Source organism: Haliaeetus leucocephalus, unplaced genomic scaffold (assembly GCF_000737465.1).
Source record: "Haliaeetus leucocephalus isolate CR32 unplaced genomic scaffold, Haliaeetus_leucocephalus-4.0 Scaffold932, whole genome shotgun sequence".
NCBI lineage: Eukaryota > Metazoa > Chordata > Aves > Accipitriformes > Accipitridae > Haliaeetus > Haliaeetus leucocephalus.
The window spans coordinates 287768-307239 of NW_010973368.1; the positions used below are offsets into that span (position 1 = coordinate 287768).

The following is a 19472-nucleotide window of genomic DNA, read 5'->3' on the forward strand; positions in this document are numbered from 1 at the left end:
TAAAATGTATCCCACTACTTTGATGTGATTCACTACTATTTCACCAAACCAATTTAACAGTCTCCTGCGGAGAGGGAATAGTGCAATTAAAATTAGTAACAGAGATTTTCACATTCATATATCTAATTCAGGGATGGGTGATAATGAATTAAATACTTTTTCCTTCTTCTGAAGTCAAATCAGTATTAAATGAATCTGAGCTAGAATTCATATCTAAAGAGCTTGCCTGTGTGCAGTTACAGCATTTGGAGACAGATTTTCACATGAGAAATAGGTGTTCCAGCTCAGGTTTGCATGTTAGTTGTCTTTTTTGTTTGCCTGCATTTTTTCCATTAGATTATTGAAAATTATGTGAATGTGTAACAGCAATTGCTAAAAAGTTAAATCACTTTGCAGTATGTTGTGCTCCCAAAAACTAAGAACTTCCTAGGAAGAGAACTGCTGTCATTAAATTTGCCTTGGACAAGAATTAAGGAAGGTAGAGCAAAAGATTGATAGCCCTGGGAACAACAGTCTCTAGACACTTGTTAATCAGACATTGGAAAACCCAATGGATAATCCTCCAGGGTGAAGTGGCTAAATTTGTTTATAGACTTTATGAATAAGAAGCGGTTCTCAACTCATTATGAAGCAGAATAAAAAAAATAACAAGGATATGCTGTTGTCTATGTATGATATTACTCTGAAAAAAAACCCAAAACACCAAACCTCAAGCCTCCTCCTGGTAATTCCCATAATTAGACAAGGAAATTAGATATCACTTCTTAACCAAACAAGTCAGTGTAGGAAGAGTTGCATTAACCCTTCACCTAACCACAGGTTAAATAATAGTTCTATATTAGTAGGGGTCTACTGGTAAGATAGTATCTTCGATGACTCCTGCTGCATTCACTGAGTTTGCAATATATGTGATCACTTTTGTTTCTCAATAAAAGCTTTTAAATAAGCAAATGAACAAACAAAACCATGCCCCTGTGCTGACTGCACTTGCAGATGGTATGTAAATACTGAAAAATGTAAATTACCCATTCTTTAGAGACCTGACCAGTAATGGGGCTGATGAAGAACAGGAATCAAAACAACTGTGAGTTTAAGGTAGATTTTTTTTTTTGTTCAGTGTTACCATGTGTGGTGGGTTGACCCTGACTGGATGCCAGGTGCCACCAAAGCTGCTCTATCACTGTCCCTCCTCAGCTAGACAGGGGAGAGAAAATATAATGAAAGGCTCATCGGTCAAGATAAGGACAGGGAGATCACTCACCAATGACCGTCATGGGCAAAACAGACTGAACTTCAGGGGAAAAAAAATTAATTTATTACAAATCAAATCAGAGCAGGATAATGAGAAATAAAAACTAAATCTTAAAAACACCTTCCCCTCCCCTCCATTCTTCCCAGGCTTAACTTCACTCCCGATGTTTCTCTACCTACCCCCCAACCCCCCAAGCAGTGCAGGGGGATGGGGAATGGGGGTTGCGGTCAGTTCACCATGCGTTGTCTCTGCTGCTCTTTCCTCCTCAGGGGCAGGACTCATCACACTCTTCCCCTGCACCAGCGTGGGGTCCCTCCCACAGGAGACAGTCCTCCACAAACTGCTCCAACGTGGGTCCTTCCCACAGGCTGCAGTTCTTCATGAACTGCTCCAGTGTAAGTCCCTTCCACGGGCTGCAGTCCTTCAGGAATAGATTGCTCCAGTGTGGGTCCCCCACAGGGTCACAGGTCCTGCCAGAAAACCTGATCCAATGTGGGCTCCTCTCTCCACGGGGCCACAGATCCTGCCAGGAGCCTGCTCCAGCGTGGGCTTCCCACGGGGTCACAGCCTCCTTTGGGCATCCACCTGCTCTGGCGTGGGGTCCTCCCCGGGCTGCAGGTGGATAGCTGCTCTGCTGTGGACCTCCCTGGGCTGCAGGGGGACAACCTGCCTCACCATGGTCTTCCCCACGGCCTGCAGGGGAATCTCTGCTCCGGTGCCTGGAGCACCTCCTCCCCCTCCTTCTTCACTGACCTGGGGGTCTGCAGAGTTATTTCTCCCACATATTCTCACTCCTCTTTCCAGCTGCAGGGTTTTTTTTGCACAACAACCAATTCCCCTTCTTAAATATGTTATCCCAGAGGTGCTACCACCGTTGCTGATGGGCTCAGCCTTGGCCGGTGGCAGGTCCATCTTAGAGCCGGCTGGCATTGGCTCTGTCGGACATGGGGGAAGCTTCTAGCAGCTTCTCACAGAAGCCACCCCTGTAGCCCCCCCGCTACCAAAACCTTGCATGCAAACCAAATACCTTATGTGTATTTTGGAGACATTTTGCACTAGTTCTTGCGTGTTGCTGATCACTTTGTGGCTGAACAGCAGTATCTTCCACTCACATTAGCTTTATTACATGTATGAAGAAATCAACACTTCATAGAAGAAATAATTTATTGTGCTTTACTTTTAAAATATAAGTTGTAAACATATTGTAGACTTGACAATGTACATGCCTGTAAATGCCTTAAAGATGGAAGCTAGTATTGTACCCTATGTATTGATTGCTAAGTTTTTTAAGGTAAAAAAAATTCTGGAACGTACTTATTCTAAATGTGAGGAAAGGTTTATATCTTGCCCAGATTAAAAAAAACCAAACAACCACCAACCCATAACAATGGCTAATTTGTTAAATCTAAACTGATTATGCTCATCTGAGTTCAAAAAGTATCTTATAACTTACTATTTACTTTATAACTGTGACTTGCACTGTGCTGATTACTAAGTGAATATTTTAGTTACTAAACTGGCTTGCATACTCATATTTGCAGAAGTGAAAACTGAGGTGTCTGTGCATTTCACTTGAGCACAGAATAACACAGGATGCAAAAGGATAAGTGATAGAAAAGGGGTTGCTGCAGTTCTGCGAAAATTTGCTGTGAGACAGTATGTTGCAAAGCGAGTATGTGAGTTAGGCAGTGGAGATGTTTCATAGATTTTTCTGCTTTTAAAATGGAGGACACAAGCCTTTTTGTGTTCCCATAACTCAGATTTGTTTTATAGCACCAAGGAAAATCAGATGGTTGAGATTCCACCAAAAAAGTAAGTTAATCAAACTAAACAGCATATTTTAAATTGTGTAAATGAGCCAGCTAAGAAATGTGATGACACCCAGTGTCACATGCTTCCATGTACTGCACTGGCACTGTGCAAGGCCTGAGCACTTTGTAACATTATTATTTCCCATTTACCTGCAATGTTGCCCTGAGGTTCTTAGAACTTTAAGTGCAGTAAGTTTTCTTGTCTCCATCCCATTCTTTTCTTCCCATCACAAAGGTGATAAATCATAGTGACCCTCCTTGTAGTAAAGAAAAATGGGCAAGTCTTTATGCAGCTTCTGTCAATGCCATCCTTTCAGACTGCTGGAAGAGGTCACCAAGATCAAATATAGACATCTCCCACTAGAGTGGAGCATGTGACCTTCAACTATTTCCCAGCACCTGTCAACCCATCAATAGCCAGTTTTAGGATACAGCTAGGCTGAAGTTACTGCAAGCCTTACACTGAAGGAGAGCTTTGAGCAAATGAGTGAACATTTATGTCAGCTGGAAAAGGCTTTAAATCCAACTACATTTCTATGGTTTGTAGTCATACTCTTTGAGTCTTGATGAAGCTTGATTCTGTGTGTGCTTTGTGAGAGAGCTGCTGGATCTGACTCTTTGGGGCTTGTATAGTTTAGTTTGGATTCCTTGTCTCTGCCTGTGCAACAGAAACAGTTTTTTCTACAGTATTTTGACTGTTCTGTAGCCTTGCACAAAGTGAGAGGAAAGGATTTGCCCTAAACTCCTGTGGCCGTTTGTCTCATTGACTGATCTACAATCTCACTTTTAGTTCTGTTAAAAGTGCTATTTTAAAATGTCTGGTTTTTCCTATGCATGTCTTCACTTCAGGCAGACAGACACAAGACCCTTTCATTGCACTCATGTGCGCAGCGATGCACAGAAGTGGTGCAAGGAATGAACCAAAGTTTACAGTCTGGTTCAGTAATTCATTAATTTAAGGCAATCTATTTACTGTCTAATTTGCTTACTTCAACTATTTTCTAATCTGAGGTATCTTTCTTGTATTGTAATTTACTGACAGCAATGTCAATTTTTACATGTGTGTATTCCAGCAAAAGAATGATCGTAAAGCACAATTGCATTGTGTAAACAGTAATACTTATGGCACTCCATTTGCCTGAATACATTAGAGTCCATTAAAAAAGGACTATTTAAAAATGTGACTTTCTCCTTATTTCCTACCTTTTGATTGTCGTTGTTTGCTCGGTTATAAAGTGGTTTGTTGACACCAAATATTTTAATAATTCCTTTCAAGGCCTTCTGCCTATGCCTTTGAGATGCTGCTATAGTAATTAAACTGTCTTTTAGTTGAAATGCTTGCGAAGCGTCCAGTTCTGTGCCTGGCAGCTGGTGATGCATTATAGAGACATTGAGCTAATCGATTAAAACCGCAGAGGCATGGGAGTTGTCTGACAGCACTGTACTAGGATGAAATTAGTTGGAATTGCATGGTGAAATTAAGGGGAATGCAGGTGATTGCAGCTCTTCTGGGAGAATCCTGGGTGAGAGGGACACTGTGCACTGATCCCTGTGTAATTAGGACAGCGATGTTTTAACAGTATTTCTAAAGTATTAAAATGGACTGGGTAAATCAGCAGGGTTGTTTCCAGTGAACTTGGCATCCATCCACTGTGACTAAAATAACATGAAATTTTTCGGCTGCGAGGAAATGTGAAATTGGACTAATTGTCTTCTAACTAGTCTGCTAGCGTGTTAGTCTGTAGCAGGTCAGGAGTACAAATACTGTATGCTATCGGGTCTATCACTGGAGCTTAAGACATGCTGCTATACTTGTAAGTTAAATTACACAAGAGTTTATGGTAGAATATTTATTGGAATAAAGACAATGCAAGTACAAACACAAATTGAATCACAGTCCATAAAGGCATCTTGGATATACTAGTTTGTAAAACTGCCTAATGGGTCTGCTTTGAAATATTCCAAACAGTACTCAAAGAGGCAGTCCTAATTCTAGATGGTCTAAGTAGAGATGTTCCTTTTCCCTTGGAACTTGCTCTACATAAATGCTAAGGAACCCATAAAATTAATATCCAGGAAAATCATGGTTAGCTTTTCTAGCTAATAAATCAATCAAGCTTTCATATTACTCTGATAATTGTTCTAAGCAGTGCTGGGCATAAAGGAATCCACTTTCAACTGTAATTGTACATCTTTTCATTTAAATTTGGCGATATTGTTGACAGTGGGTAGCTGTTGAATGCCTGTTTTCAATACCAAAACCAACATTACTGCTGTATGTTTCACTCTAAAGCAAGATGACAAAAGACCCATTAGATGTAAGGAAAGAGACCTCCTCCTGTCTTCCAGAGGTGTAGAGGGCAGTGATGACTGTCCTTTGAGGCCTTGTGGAGACCATACTGCACTCCCAGCTGTAGCACTGGTGTCCTCCAAAGGCTCTTCCCCTGGAGCAATGGCAACTTCTCTCTCTCCCTTCCTCTCCTGCAGCCCCACTCCCCTAGAGCTGGGGGGCAGCAGAGGGTGATGCCCTCCCTGGAATTTGGGAGCCAGGTCTGTCTGGTGGATTCCAGCTGCTGCATTTCATGGGTGTTACTGCAAGGGAAGCTGATCATGCTGGAGTTAAACTTCCAGCAAAGCAGAGTAATGCATTACTATAAAGGAAGAGTCGCCCCTGCATCAGCAGAAGAGAGATTATTTGGCAGTCAAACCAATACTGTATACAAAGACAGAAATAGTAGAACTCAGCAGAGGCTTAATTCAATGTGAATGTGACTTCTGAATAAAATAAAACCCAAACAGCAGGATCCTTTAGCAAGAACATGGAAGTGCTCGTTGGGCAGGGCCCGCGATCTGCCTCTCTGTCAACCTTTGAGCACCGGTTCCTGATGGGACTGGTACTCGATTAGAGGCCAAACGCTGTGTTCAGGATCTAGGCTAGAATAACTTCAGGGAAATGTCTTTCCTATCACTCTGATTCCAGGAGTTAGTGGCCAGTTTTTGCCCTGTGCTTGTCTTGTATTCAGCCTAACTAGTCAGGTCAAATCGCTCCTGAACTCCCAGTTTCCTCTTGTAATTAATTGCATACTGAACTGGTACCACAGACTGACAAAACACAATGGCTTTTTAGAAACTATATTCTTAATTTTGTTTTGAAACAAATTTGCTTATGAGTTCTTTCTCATAGTGTCTTACCTTTAAGCTGCCATATTTAACATGTCTTATTTTCTTTTCCATTTTAATTCAAGCAGTCAAGATATTTATTTTGGAAAGAGTTGCAGCCATGCAATAACATGTTTCATGCTAAATAACCAATATGTGCTCACTCCTACTGCATCGAACATTTGCTTTTTGTTGTGGTTTTGGTCTGGGGTTGTCAGGGGAGGGTGTGTGTGTTTGTTTTTGTAGTTATTTTAAATTTCTTACATTGAAGAATAAATAGAGACCACTTTTGTTACAAGGAACATACCCTACATTGCTTATGATATAACGATACATTTTATTTTTACAGCTATATTGACCACATCTGTTTTAAAAGCAAAAGCTACAGCATATTTAGGAGAACATTTATGTAAGCGATGGGAATATACAGACTGCACTTCTCAATTTTTTTCCCTTTTAATCTCCACATTCTGCTGTACACGTAGGCACAGAGCACACCTCTCCATTCTCCTGTCACAATGAAATAACACTTTCATTCACCCTGAGTATATCTTTGTCTTCCATGATGAGAAGTACCAGTAACTGGAATAGTAATTTGGCACTGGAAGGGGAATTCAGTATCATCAAACAGTATGTCATACATTTTTATTAAGCTTTATCTAGGATGGAGTAAGACTCCAACACTGCCCTTATCTACCAAAATTTCTTTGTCTACAAAATGAACTACCAAAGAAAGCCATTGGATTATTTTTGCAAATTTACCATTTGTAAAGCCATTCTTTCTTCACTTGAACATTTGCCTGTAAACTAAGAGTGGCACGTAAGTTATTTTAAAAAACACTGTAGAGTAACATTTCCAGTTGTTCTTAACAGGCCTGTTTATGCATCAGTTGAAGAAGTTATGTTTTGAAATGTTTAATACCTAAAGACTCTTAAAAGTTGCAAGAGGTAGAGAGAAGTATTTTGAAAAATGTGTGAGTGGAGGCTACTGGCCAATCTTGACTTACAAAACTTAGCACAGCTCTAATAATGGAGTCATAACTAGTGCCTGTAGACTTAATTTGGATTTTTATGCTTTCAGACTTAGCTAGATTTTGATTTTTCTTTCAGCATCAGATTATAATTTTATTTGGGATGCTTATTCTTGTGCATTTTTCAAATATCAAAACTACATGGCTTAAGGGCTCTGTTCTTTATCTTCTATTCCTGTTGAAGAACTACTGGGAAACTTTCTTAAAAGATACTCTTAGAAGAACATGCTTAAATATTTCTGTGTGAAAAGCCAAGCAGGTAAAAAAATAGTGGGAATCTGTTTTGGATTAGATCCTTATCTATGATCTTGCTAAAAGCAGAAATCTGACTTGCATCAGGTGATTGTCCACATTTTCAGCTCTTGTAGGCATGATGGTGAAGAGGAAAACTCCACATTTCAGTAAGTTATCTGGAAATGACAGGGAATGGGAAATGCCCCAGATTTTTAAGGGCAATGATTATCCAGTCATTATTTTAACTGGTTATTTCTTAATAACAAGTTTCAAATGCAAAACAATTTTTGAATGCTTGGAAACATGGTAGTTTAACAGAAGCCAGCAGAGGCCTAATCAAAACCAGACTGTAAGTTTTAAACAAGGAAACCTGAAAAATATCCCTCAAACTAGAAGAGTATGAGTTGTACTCAAAAAACTCACGAAAGGTTTAACTGTAAATGGACCCAAATATGTGTGATAAGGTAATGAAATGCTAAAACAGTGATATAACATCTTTTCTTCCTGTGCCTGAATTTAGCTCTTTGATAGAGCACAGATCAAGCGCTTATTAAAATAACAATAACAAAACCAAACAAAAACCAAAAACCCCACAAAACCACCAACAAAAAACCTTTCTATAACTTTTTAAAGGGTATTACATAAAACCACTGCACTGTTGTATCGAAGCTCTAATGAACATGTGTTAATATATCCAAGCCAGCTTTCAAAGGGAAGTTGTCATGCACTTTCTCAGTGAAACAACTGTTTCATGCATGTAAGGTGCACTGTAAACATGTTCATATAATCCAAATATTTGGAATACTTTTAAAATAAAGCTGGGAAAGATTACTGTTGTTTCATTGACCAATGTCCTCACTTTGTTTCCCTTAGGTATGTTTTAATGTGAGGTTTAAATGTTTTGTTTACGCCCCTCCATTCTGGCATGTAAGCTTCCATTCATATTTTTTATGATACTGAAACTGTTGCATGTAGCACATGTCCCTTAGACTCTTCAGATCTCCATTTCCATACACTTCCCAAACCCATCAGCAAATGATCAGGGACCTCTACAGCCAACACCCTTCCAGCCTTTGCATTAACAGCTCACTAGTTTCAGCTTGTGTGCAAAACCGAGGTGTGTAGCCTTCTCTGAAGCAGCATTGTCAGTGGTCCCCATCCCCACAGCCGGTCTAGTTCTTCTGGAGTTGGATGCTGTTATCTCCTGAGCTTACTGGGCTGCTTTTAAGTCATGTACTTACATGTGCAGTCCCAGATGGTTGTGATCTAATGGCAGAGCATTTGGAGGCTTGTGTGTGCTGCATGCCAGGTCACATCTCGCACCTGCCGAACGCAGCACCTGGAGGATGTACCAGGATGGGATGCTTTGCTTTTGCCTTTGTTTCATTTTCTTCTGCCTTTCCACTTGCAAACTCTTTGGTTTGGTTCTATGCTGCAGGGCAAGCTGATTTCACACAAATAAGCTGAGGTGCACGATATGAAAATATGATAGGTGTTCACTTTGTTCTCCACACCATGGAGCAACAGCTACCACAGCTTTTTAACACTTTTTTTTTTTTTCTCAAAATAGACCAAATTTACTTTTATTGACCATTTTCTGAATTTAATTCCAAGCATGTTCTATTGTTGTTACTTTTCATGGAAGCAACAAATGATAGACACTACATTTCCAAATAAATAAAAGTTGGTGAAGTTTTTTGAGGCAGGACACATTTCTGGTTGTATTTTCTCATCGCTGCTGTCCTTTTCCTCTGTTATCTTCCATCCAAATAGTGCCAAAGTTAGAGCTGTATGTACTTTTTTTCTAGGCAGAGTTTGCGGTGCAAAAGGAAATTCAAATTCTATGTATGTCTTGCCAGAGAAGAAAGCTTTTAAAGATTTCATTGTGAGATAAGGACGTGCATCCAAAAGGGCTTTATAGCTGAAGGAATATCAGCTCCCAGTGGTCTACAGGCTTATTCAACCAGGGCAGTTGTCTCCTCATGAGTGGAGAGTGTGATTGACTGTACCAGACTTCCCTCTGGAATCAATTCATGTTCCTATGTACTATTATAGCATGAATGTGAGGTGCTCCAGCAGAAGCTAATTAGGATACTAAGGTGTGCCTTAGAATCATAATTTTCTTTCATCTTAATTTTCTGTGCAGTGACTTTTAAGCTCAGCTTTTTACAACCTTCTGACTATGGCTGTAGGACTAAGACAGAAAACGAAACAGACTATTACTAAGATAATCAGCCATCGTCACCTTAGAATGATTGCACATCCATTGAGAAATGAAGTAAATACAGATAGAGGGTTGCAATGAAAATACACTTTCTATTTCTGCCAGAACATCAGTAATGCTTCCTTTGATGCCATATAATATCTAAGCATGGATTACATTCTGAACTAAGGGATGGAGGTAAGCCTGTAAATTTTGTTGGCTAACTGTGTAAAAACAACAATGTAATGACTGAATGTTGCCTGAAAGGAAACTGAAACCAAATATGCAACTTTTTATTTAAAGGCTAGCTATATTAATAGGTCAAATTATTGTGCTAACTATATCAATAATACAGGTTAAAAGACAAGAATGGTGCGACAGAAACCCCATACTTGAAAAATTTCCTGTTGTTCTTTTCTCATAAAAATATGATAGATTAAAAAAAAATAATCCTGATAGGTGAATTATTTGATCAGTTTGCTAACAGTACATTTTGAAGAAATATTTTTAGTCAAATAAAATTTGCTGTTACCAATCCCAGGCATTGTTTATTTTCTTATCGTTTTTCCCCCTTGAAGGGAATTCCTGTAGGTCTATGGATGGAGAGGCATTTATTTCGACACATTACATGAAATGATTTGCCCTTCCAACATGCCTGAACTCAAGATGTTATACAAAGGCCAAAAGAGTTTGTCTGTATGGACCTAATTAATAAAAAATGGAAGTTAGAACAGTTAGGTAGTCATTTATTAGAAGATATAAAAATATAAAACCAGACTCTATTAGGTGATGTTTTACTTTTTTCTCCTGGCTGAAGAATTATGAAATTAAATTTGAATTTAAAAAAAAAAAAAGAAAATAGAAAAGACGGATAATGCAAAATTAGGCTGATATCTTTCTAACCAGATAACTGACTTTTCTGGGGGATGGGGAGGATGCTAACTAGTAATAGTCTTTCTGGAGCTTAATTTGCTATAGTGCCATATCAGAAATCATTTATTCAACCAAAAAGTATAGGTGTCAGCATAAGAATTGCTAGTTTTTGGAGTGGGTAAGAAACTAAACTTAGTGAGATGGCAGTGAAAGGGAGCTTCCTAACAGGAGAGAAGATTTTGAGGAACTTCTCAAGATCTGAAAATAGTTGACCAGTGACAAAACTAAAAGAAAGAAGTAGTCAGGGCTGAATAATTTTGAGGACTAGAGTAACAGAAATGGAATGAAATTGCATAGCAGAAAGTGCAAAATGATGCACCTGGGGACTAATAGTACTAAACTCTCTTAAAGCAAGGAATTCCACTGGATAGAAATGACTGAAATAGAGAAATTGATCTTAAAGAGCCTAAAAGGCACCACTGTGATGCAATGTGAAAAAGTCAACTGTAATCCTAAGGCTGGAGTGCTGTTTCCAGTGGAGATTGGATGGTGCTGGTAGAGCTGTAGAAGGGAATGATTTAGATGAAATTATATGCAATACTGGGAACCAGTGGCTGGTACTGGTGGTACCCCCAGCCAAGGGCTATTGTGCTTCTTGCTCCAGGGTTTCCTTCTGCCTCCAAGGTATGTACCCTGTCTCGGGGTGTTGTATTGGCAAGTTTGGTGCGAGCATATATGCTGTTTCTGCTCAGTACAGGAGGGAAATGAGACATGGAAAGGTTTTACTGGGGTTATAGAGTATCAGTTTGGAGGTAGCCTACTGTTCCCAAGGAGGACTTGCCCCTGTTGGGCTGGGCACAGAGTCTTCTGTGAGGAGGAAAGGGGAATTCAAAGTGTGAAAGATGGAGATAAAGGCTTTAAGGATCATCAGGAGAATGGCTTATTTATCTGGGGACAGGGAAGATGGAAAATCTGGAAATTTGGATAGATTTGGATGGAAATTAGATGTAGTTAGCAAAAAGAAGGCTAGGAGGTGATATGATTGCTCTCTGTGGGGTGCTTAGAATGCCAGGGACCCAGGAAAACATTTTAATTCAGAGGATTGCGTAGTTCCAAGAAGAGTTCGGTATTAACTGGCCACAAATAAATTTAAGCTGGAAATATAATGGAAGACATCCAGCTGCTAAAGTAATCAGGACCTGAAAGAGCTACAGCAAAAGGGGCAAAACATTAAGTCCTTTTCAGAAGGCAATCAATATACTTATGAAAAGATATATGATGATTTGTGCAAATAGATTGCCAAACTCAGTGAACAAGGACATCCTTCCTACTCTTTATCCCTTGATTTCTAAGATATTCAACTAATAAAGTGGAAAAAAAAAATCATTGACCACCTATAAGCTTATTTCAAAGAATTTTTTGCGCATAAGAAAGTGCATGTTCCCACTGCATTCCTGCCTAAATTCCCCTATTTCTGTACAAGTAAGGTGCACAGCAGTTTCTAGAAATGGTGTTTCGTTGTGTATTGTAACAAACACACAGTGACTTTGTGATACGAATTAATGTAATCTACAGGGCAAGTGGAAAATATCCAATCGCATCCCATGTGGAACTGTAGGCCGGACTCGAATCCAAAAGCCAGAGGGGGAACACGCAGCTTCTATGCTTAATTCACTAGACATCCTAGCCTCCAGTTTTATAGTCTGAAAGAATCTTGACTTCTGTTTAGAAAACAGATGAGGATGCTGCAGGAGAGAAGCATTATTATGATATGATAGCTCAGATGCAGCCACTGCATGTGCTGAGATTTTTAAATTTTGTCCCTCAGCCATGGTAGTACATATCTAAGAACACCATGTCTATAGAATGAAAGATCTCAATTTTTGTTCAGACTTGTTATGTTCGTCAGTGTGCATTTAAAAAGTTTGTTGAACATGGAGTGTTTTAGGTGAGAGAAAACACAAATGATTGATATTTTAATAACACCCTGGTTATTTTAATGGTATATGTAATCATATTAATACTTCCTCTGTTGTTAAGTATTTCTTGTTACTTGTAGTTACCTGTATATTTATACTAATGAAGGAGGCAACACACTATTCACTGCTCTTATGCTCCTGAGATATTTAACTTTCTGTTCAGGTACTAGCTGTCAATCAAGGCTAATCAAACTGGCACACTTAACATAATACATCATAAAATTTCACAGTAATGTCAACCTGTAATTCTGTCAATCTGGTTAAAGGAAATGGGCTAAAAACAATATTGTCATTTTGTAATAACACAGGGAAACAGAATTTTCGAATAATATTTTTACTGTCTGCTATAAATATATTGTCTGCAGCTTTCAAGAGCAGCAGTAGTTTCCTTTAGGATTGAATTGGTCAAATATCCAGGGTTTTGAATCCTTATTTTTCACTTTTCTCTGATATTTTCAGTGTATCCTGAAAAGGAATGAGGTGTTGCAGGTCTCCCTGTACTGTGACACTGCTGATGTCCAGGAGGAAGAGAGAAGGGGGAAGGCATAAGTTTATTCTGTCTTTGCGGCACTGCAAGGGAGTGTTTTATGATGGAACTGGCCAAGGTTGATTGGACAGTAACATCTGATAAAGAGGGTTCCCAGCTCTGCTATCAGCTACATTTATATCACTTACATGCTAACAATCGAGGAAGCTCCTAGCAAAAAACCAAACTAAACCAGATATAATACTATTCCAATTTATACACATGGGAACAGAAAAGTGCAGTCTGGCTATTTGCATGGCACAAAACAGAAATGTAGGCAGAAAATGTAAGGCTTCAAAATCCAGTGTCTTTCTGCTTAGGAGATTATGATTTGCAGACCCTTGCAATTTTTTGGTAAGCATGCAAGCCCTTATCTGACAAGGTTAAGTCTGTTGACAATAGCTTGCTTTTCAAAGTTGCCTTTGGCAAAACTCTTACAAATAATTGAGTACTACTGAGTTGTCAGCAAGTTATATCCATTCACTGTTACTAAAATGTATCAAAATGCACAAGTAACCCTATTAAAATGAATGGGATTTCTCATGTAGTAAAATATTAATTGGGCTAAACAGGTATTAGAGAAGTCTGTGTGGGCATAGCTTCTTCAAGAATGTTCATAGCCTTCTGTGATGATCTTTATTTGCCTGCAGTAATTGATCATAAGATGTTTCATGTGCTGGGGCAAGAACGTCTTTGAAAGCACCACGCAAATTTCTCTCTCCTCGTAGAAGATGATTTTCGTCAAAATACAGAGCATTGTATAATGAATCACCTAGGTTAGGTGGTCTTTATCAGGTGATGACATGGATGTTTGTAGACCAGGGAAAGTTTAAACAGAAGTTTATGTGAGATGGATGTTTAATGATCAAGAATCTTAGGTTGTAGGTACAGAAGCTCGAGGAGAAAGGATGATAAATGAATCTAAGAGATCTGTAAATAAAACATAGTTAGATCTTCATAGTAAGTAGACATTACATAGAAAGTAATAAAGACAATGAAGGCTGGGAAAATAAGGTGAGAATATGGTCTTTGGAAAAGGCAGTATTAACAATTAGATGCCAATTAAAAAAAAAAAGGGTCAAAGTAGAAGCAAGCAATCGTTTAAGTACTAATCATCGTGCCTGGGTACACCATCCATGGGTATGCATGAGACTAAACAGTGACTGCAGGAAGAGAAGAGAAGCAGAATGGAAACTGAATTCACTTCAGTTTAATATGTGAAAATCCATCATTCTTTAGCAAAGCAGCACAGAGAATCTGAGACAATGACTTCTCATGGCAGATAGACAGGACTAATTTAAAAAAATCAGACAAAGGACTTACAGTGATACAATACTTTGAAGGTGAAGTTTACAAATTATATCTGGAGGGAAAAGGCAGTAGCATTTCAAGCTTACTTTAGTTGCAAGCATAAACAGATTTGTTAGATAACATTATTCAGGGAATAGACTGCTTGGAAAAATGATAGCTAAGTTCAGGAGCTGTTAACCAGGAAATTTAACAGAGTGGTCTTGCAACAAAGGGCTGCCTCTGAATACAGAGTAAGAGCTTGGAAGTGAATACGCAGTCAATGCAGACATAAAAAGAGTGAAAGCCCCGTCCAGCCTTGTGGACTCTCTTTACTGTAATACCTAGTGGCAGTAGAAGATGATGTTGTAGACCTAACTGCTCAGAAGCTGTGTACAATAACCTCCCCTGCACCGCTATAAACCCATCGACCAAAAGGAGAAAGAACCATTTTCTCTTCCCAATATCAATGTGTGAGAAGTATGAATGAGAGAATTGTTGCACAAGTGCCCAAGTTGTTCCCAACTTTAGGTCTCCCTGTTTTGTTTCTCCTGTAAGAGGGGGAGTGTGTGATTGCTCTGGACTCATTGCATTCAAGAGAAGGAAGGACTGCTTTGACTATCTAGCAAGAGGCCACACGGGAAGGGCTGTGCGTTAGTGCAGAGAGAGAGAGAATACTTTAAAGGATAATGCTGGTTTACTTCTTCCAATAAAATGCCTGCCTCAAAGTTACAAGAAAGCTGTTTTCTATTAGTCTTTACTGCTGCCACACGACAGTGTTGGGAGTTGACTTCTTTCAAAACAGCAAAATAAAGTTGGAAAGAAATCTCAGAGTTAACTCGCCTCAAGACTTTCCATCTGATAAACCCAAAGAGTGACCTGAGAGAAAGGAGCCCTTTGCCAGATCCCAAACCATAGCGAGGCTGAGCAGACAAACCACTGAAGTACAGGTCAGTCCAATGATTTATGCAATGTGTAGTGAAGTGGAAAATATTTATAAATCACTTGCCTTCTCTCAGAAAGAATATAGGAATAACAATGACATCACTCTTAAAATGTGGGAAGAGCATTTGAGTGCAAACATCAATGTGTTGCAAAGAGGCATGTTTTTAAATCAAAACAATTCACAAACCAAGAGAAAACATGGAGTACTTAAATAAAGAGGCTTTTTTGTAAAGCAATGAACTGCAACACTCTGTATCATTAAAAAAGAAAAAATGTTTTGTTGCAACTATAAACAATAGTTTTAAGTAAGTAAAGCATATATTCTAAGTTACTGTGGGTGTGGTAATGCTAACTAGTATAGAGGAATGTGCAAGTCGTTCAGACAGAGTAGGAAAAGCTTAGCACAAGAAGTAGGAATCCTTCCCCCAACTTCCAATCTGTTCCTGTAGGAGAAATGACAATCGCCAAACCCCAAACTTTCTGAGGCAGAAATGTGTCAGGAGCGTAGATGAACACAGAGCAACTGGAATTTGTCTAAGTGTTTTGGGTTTTCGAACATGTCAAGAAAAAGATAGCGCTAGGAAGTTAATTTGTTGAAGCTGAGAGGTGGAGGAGGTAGCCTGAATATGCATGGGGAATGTATTTTTTCTTGGGATCTGTATCCCATTACAATGTTCCAGAAGAGGTTCAGACAAGCCAGAAATCTGCAGTGTTACTCAGTTGAGAATTGGTGGGAGTTGTCATTTCTCAGGATTATGTTTTGTAAAGAAATTTTGAATGAATTGGATTTTATTTTTATGCTGGAGCTCCTTGTAGTAGAACTGAAGGTGGCAAAGAAATCACTTTTAACAGTTTGGTGCCGATGTTAGTTATACATGCTGGAGATGTGTTTCAAGCCTTTGTCACCACACGTAGCCTCCTGCAGCCAAGTCACATCTGTTCAAGTGAAACCCTGATAAGGCATAATAAGAGGATGGGATTCCACTGAAAGCATCATTGAGAAGGTAGCAGTTCTGGTATTCCCAGCTTCAAAAATGAGCCAGTTTATATGAGAAGCACATCAGGGCATGCTGCTGGTCCAGTCAAATAACATGCTATTAATGAGGCTTAACAAATTAGTAAAGAAGGAATGTTATTTTCCCCTGTGTGGAAGAGATTATCTGCATGGTAACTAGCACTAAAGTATTTTTCTTGCTAAAAGCAGTATTGGCAATGCAGTACTGCTTTTTGGCAAATAGTGAGCCAAACAGACAACTGTGACTATGCCATTCAGAAGATTATGTTTTCATGAATTCCTGTTTTGGCTTGGGAGACACCTGACAAATTTTACAAGGGAAAGTGAGTTGGAACTCTTGTTTCAGTTTATAGGAAGATTGAGAAAGAAAGTAAAAACTACACTTAGAAAATATATGCTATGAAAAAAACTAACTGTAGCGCTTAGGGAATGTTGTTTGATAAAGTTTATGGAAGGATAACACAGAAATATAGACTATACTTTGTGAAACACCTTATTCCCAAAACACATGTGATTCTTTACTATGGTAAACATATAGAACAGATTTATACCTAACATGTCCTCAAAAAGCTACAATTACTAACTGCATTTTCTGTCATCTGAGCGTACTGGGTTTTTAAAAAAAACCTCAGTTGTAACCCCTCCCACTCTTGAAAAGGGGAATAAAACCTCTTCAGAGGCTTCGTAAAAGGTGTATGGCTTATTTGACCACGCCAGGTAAAAAGACAAAATGGAAAAGGTAAGTTTATTCAGCAGCAAATAGATTATCTTCCCTCTGAACACTACTGGAAAATACACTAATCATTAGTATCTGAGCTCCCCCTTCCCACTCTGCTCCGCACCATTGTTGGGAGGCCACCACTTATTTATTTTCCTATTATTGAGAAAATATTGGTGAGAGGTGATAGCCTTCAAAGAGAAAGGCAAAACCCTTTGCTGTTCCCACCATACACATTGTGCTTACCAGCCACTGCCTATTGGGTCCCAATAGACTGCATGTCATTAAGCTTTGATTCACCACTAAGGTTTTTAACAGGAAAACAAAAAGTAATAGGGAGTAGAAAGATTAAATTACACTTTTAAAAATTACAGTGAGAAATTTATTTTAACTCTTGAAAAGGTGCGTATGAAAGTTTGAATAAAATGACGTGTAGCCTGGCAAGTAATCTGACACTCTGCTCCCTCTTTGTCACGATCAGTACAGTTACAAAAGTTGACAATTTTTAAGCTTTGGTGGGAACCATATGTTAGGAGTTTTTGAATTAAAGAGAGGAGTCATGCGCACCTCTAGGGAAGAACGAGAAGGCAGATCATGAAGAATTTACACAGCCAAGAAATGACTGTATAAGAATGGAGCATCAATCAGAGACGACTTCAATTATTTTGTCATTGAGTGGAATAAGACGATACAAAGGAGTAGAAAGATGACACATTTCTTAAGCACGATTGGAATGTTTTTAGACACCAGATCAACATGAAATATTGGGTGTCTATTTTCCATCAGAACCAAATCTGTTTCAAGAAATTACACACTAAAAATGTTTAATGTAAGTGTTATGACCATAATGAATTCCAACTCTTATCTCTCTCATTAAGGGAGAATTGATATTTTAATTGATTAATTAGTTGTTGTTATGGTTATGTTATTAATTGTAATAATTATAGCTCTGATTCTGTGAGCTACTTTACACTCCTGGGCCTCTGTGATTGCAGAGGTCCCACCGTGTTTCAGATGCCTTGTGCGTAGGCACAGGAGCCGTCCTACAGGTAGGTAGGAGTACGGAGACTAGAATCAATACAACACAGCACTGCATTGTGGTAGGTTATTCAAGCAGACTCCAAAATACAACAGAAGCAAACAGATCCCTCCTTGTCCCCTTGGCGGTGTTCGTCTCCTCACAAAAAGCCTAAACAGACATACATATTTCCTAGGCCCAGGGGCAGGAGGAGTAGCATGTTTGGATGTTGATTCTAACTGCTGTATGAGGTTTTCAAATGTTTGCTGTATTTACTCTTACTACGGACTGGCCATTCCTGAATGATGTGGCCGACAGCTGACTGGTGGCTAAAGGATAGGTGAAAATATTTGTATCTGATTTTTCAGGTGAAAAATTAAAAGGAGAGTAGGGAGAATACAGCCATTTTGTGATCAAATACAGTAACAGACCTCGGCTACCAGATGGGAATGTATGTATACACCATATTATAAATTAGAGCACTTATAAACTAGCAGATTCTGTATTGGGAGGTGGGGGTCGTCGTTCCCCCCCCCCCCAATAAACATCTTTAGACATATGGAAATAAGAAATGGCAGCTTAAACATTAGTAGCCTTAAATCACGATAAATCATCAAATGTTGGCAATTTATCTAATATGACATCAAAACCTGGAATAGTTTTGTTCTCTCTTGAGAACACTCAAGTTTTACTTTCAGTACACCTTGATGCCAATACATCAACCTCAACATTGCTAGTGTATTAAGTGTTGGTGATAAAATTCTTAATTGGTGTTATGAGGAACCTGCAACTTCACATTTATATACTGCCCACTAACAGACATCCAGAATTTATTCTTCTCTTCAGACATTCTAAGATCTGTCTAAGAGGAAAACTCCATTATTCCCATCAGTTACTTAGGTGAGGACCAGAAATTACTTAGATGAGGGCCAAAAATGCATGCTATTTGACAGGATAAAAGCATTATATCTCAAAGCTGGAAACTGTTAGAGCTGAGAAGGAAATTCAGCTTTCTGGAAGAATGCAGAGTAGCTCTGGAAAGTCTTGAAACATTGGACTTTAAAGACATTCTGCTTTTACAAATTAAAAGTTACTCTGGTAGCTTTCAGAGAAGTTTAAATGTTTTTCTGCTTTTTTCTTTCTCTGAGGTTTGTGTTTTGGACATGTGCTGAGATTTTATAGTTTAAAGGGTATGCAATACAGTTCCTATAAAATCCTTTAAAGCTCTCTAAGAAACTAATACATTTTAAAAATAGTATTTCTGTTAAATGTGTCATATAAAGAATACATGAAAAAATGATGTGATATATGAGTTTTATTAGATCTCGCTTGTGATGGCCTGCTTTTTCATTTATGTGTAATGCATCTATCCAAACTTCTGCCAATAGTATCTTATATGCCAAAGTTTCCACCATCACATA

At 38.7% G+C, this 19472-nt stretch overlaps 1 protein-coding gene across 1 annotated transcript in view; it reads left to right on the plus strand.

The window, feature by feature from the left end:
• The window catches only part of NPAS3 (neuronal PAS domain protein 3), a 625842-nt gene that overhangs the window by 227827 nt on the left and 378543 nt on the right, over window positions 1–19472 (plus strand). The window lies entirely within an intron of this gene.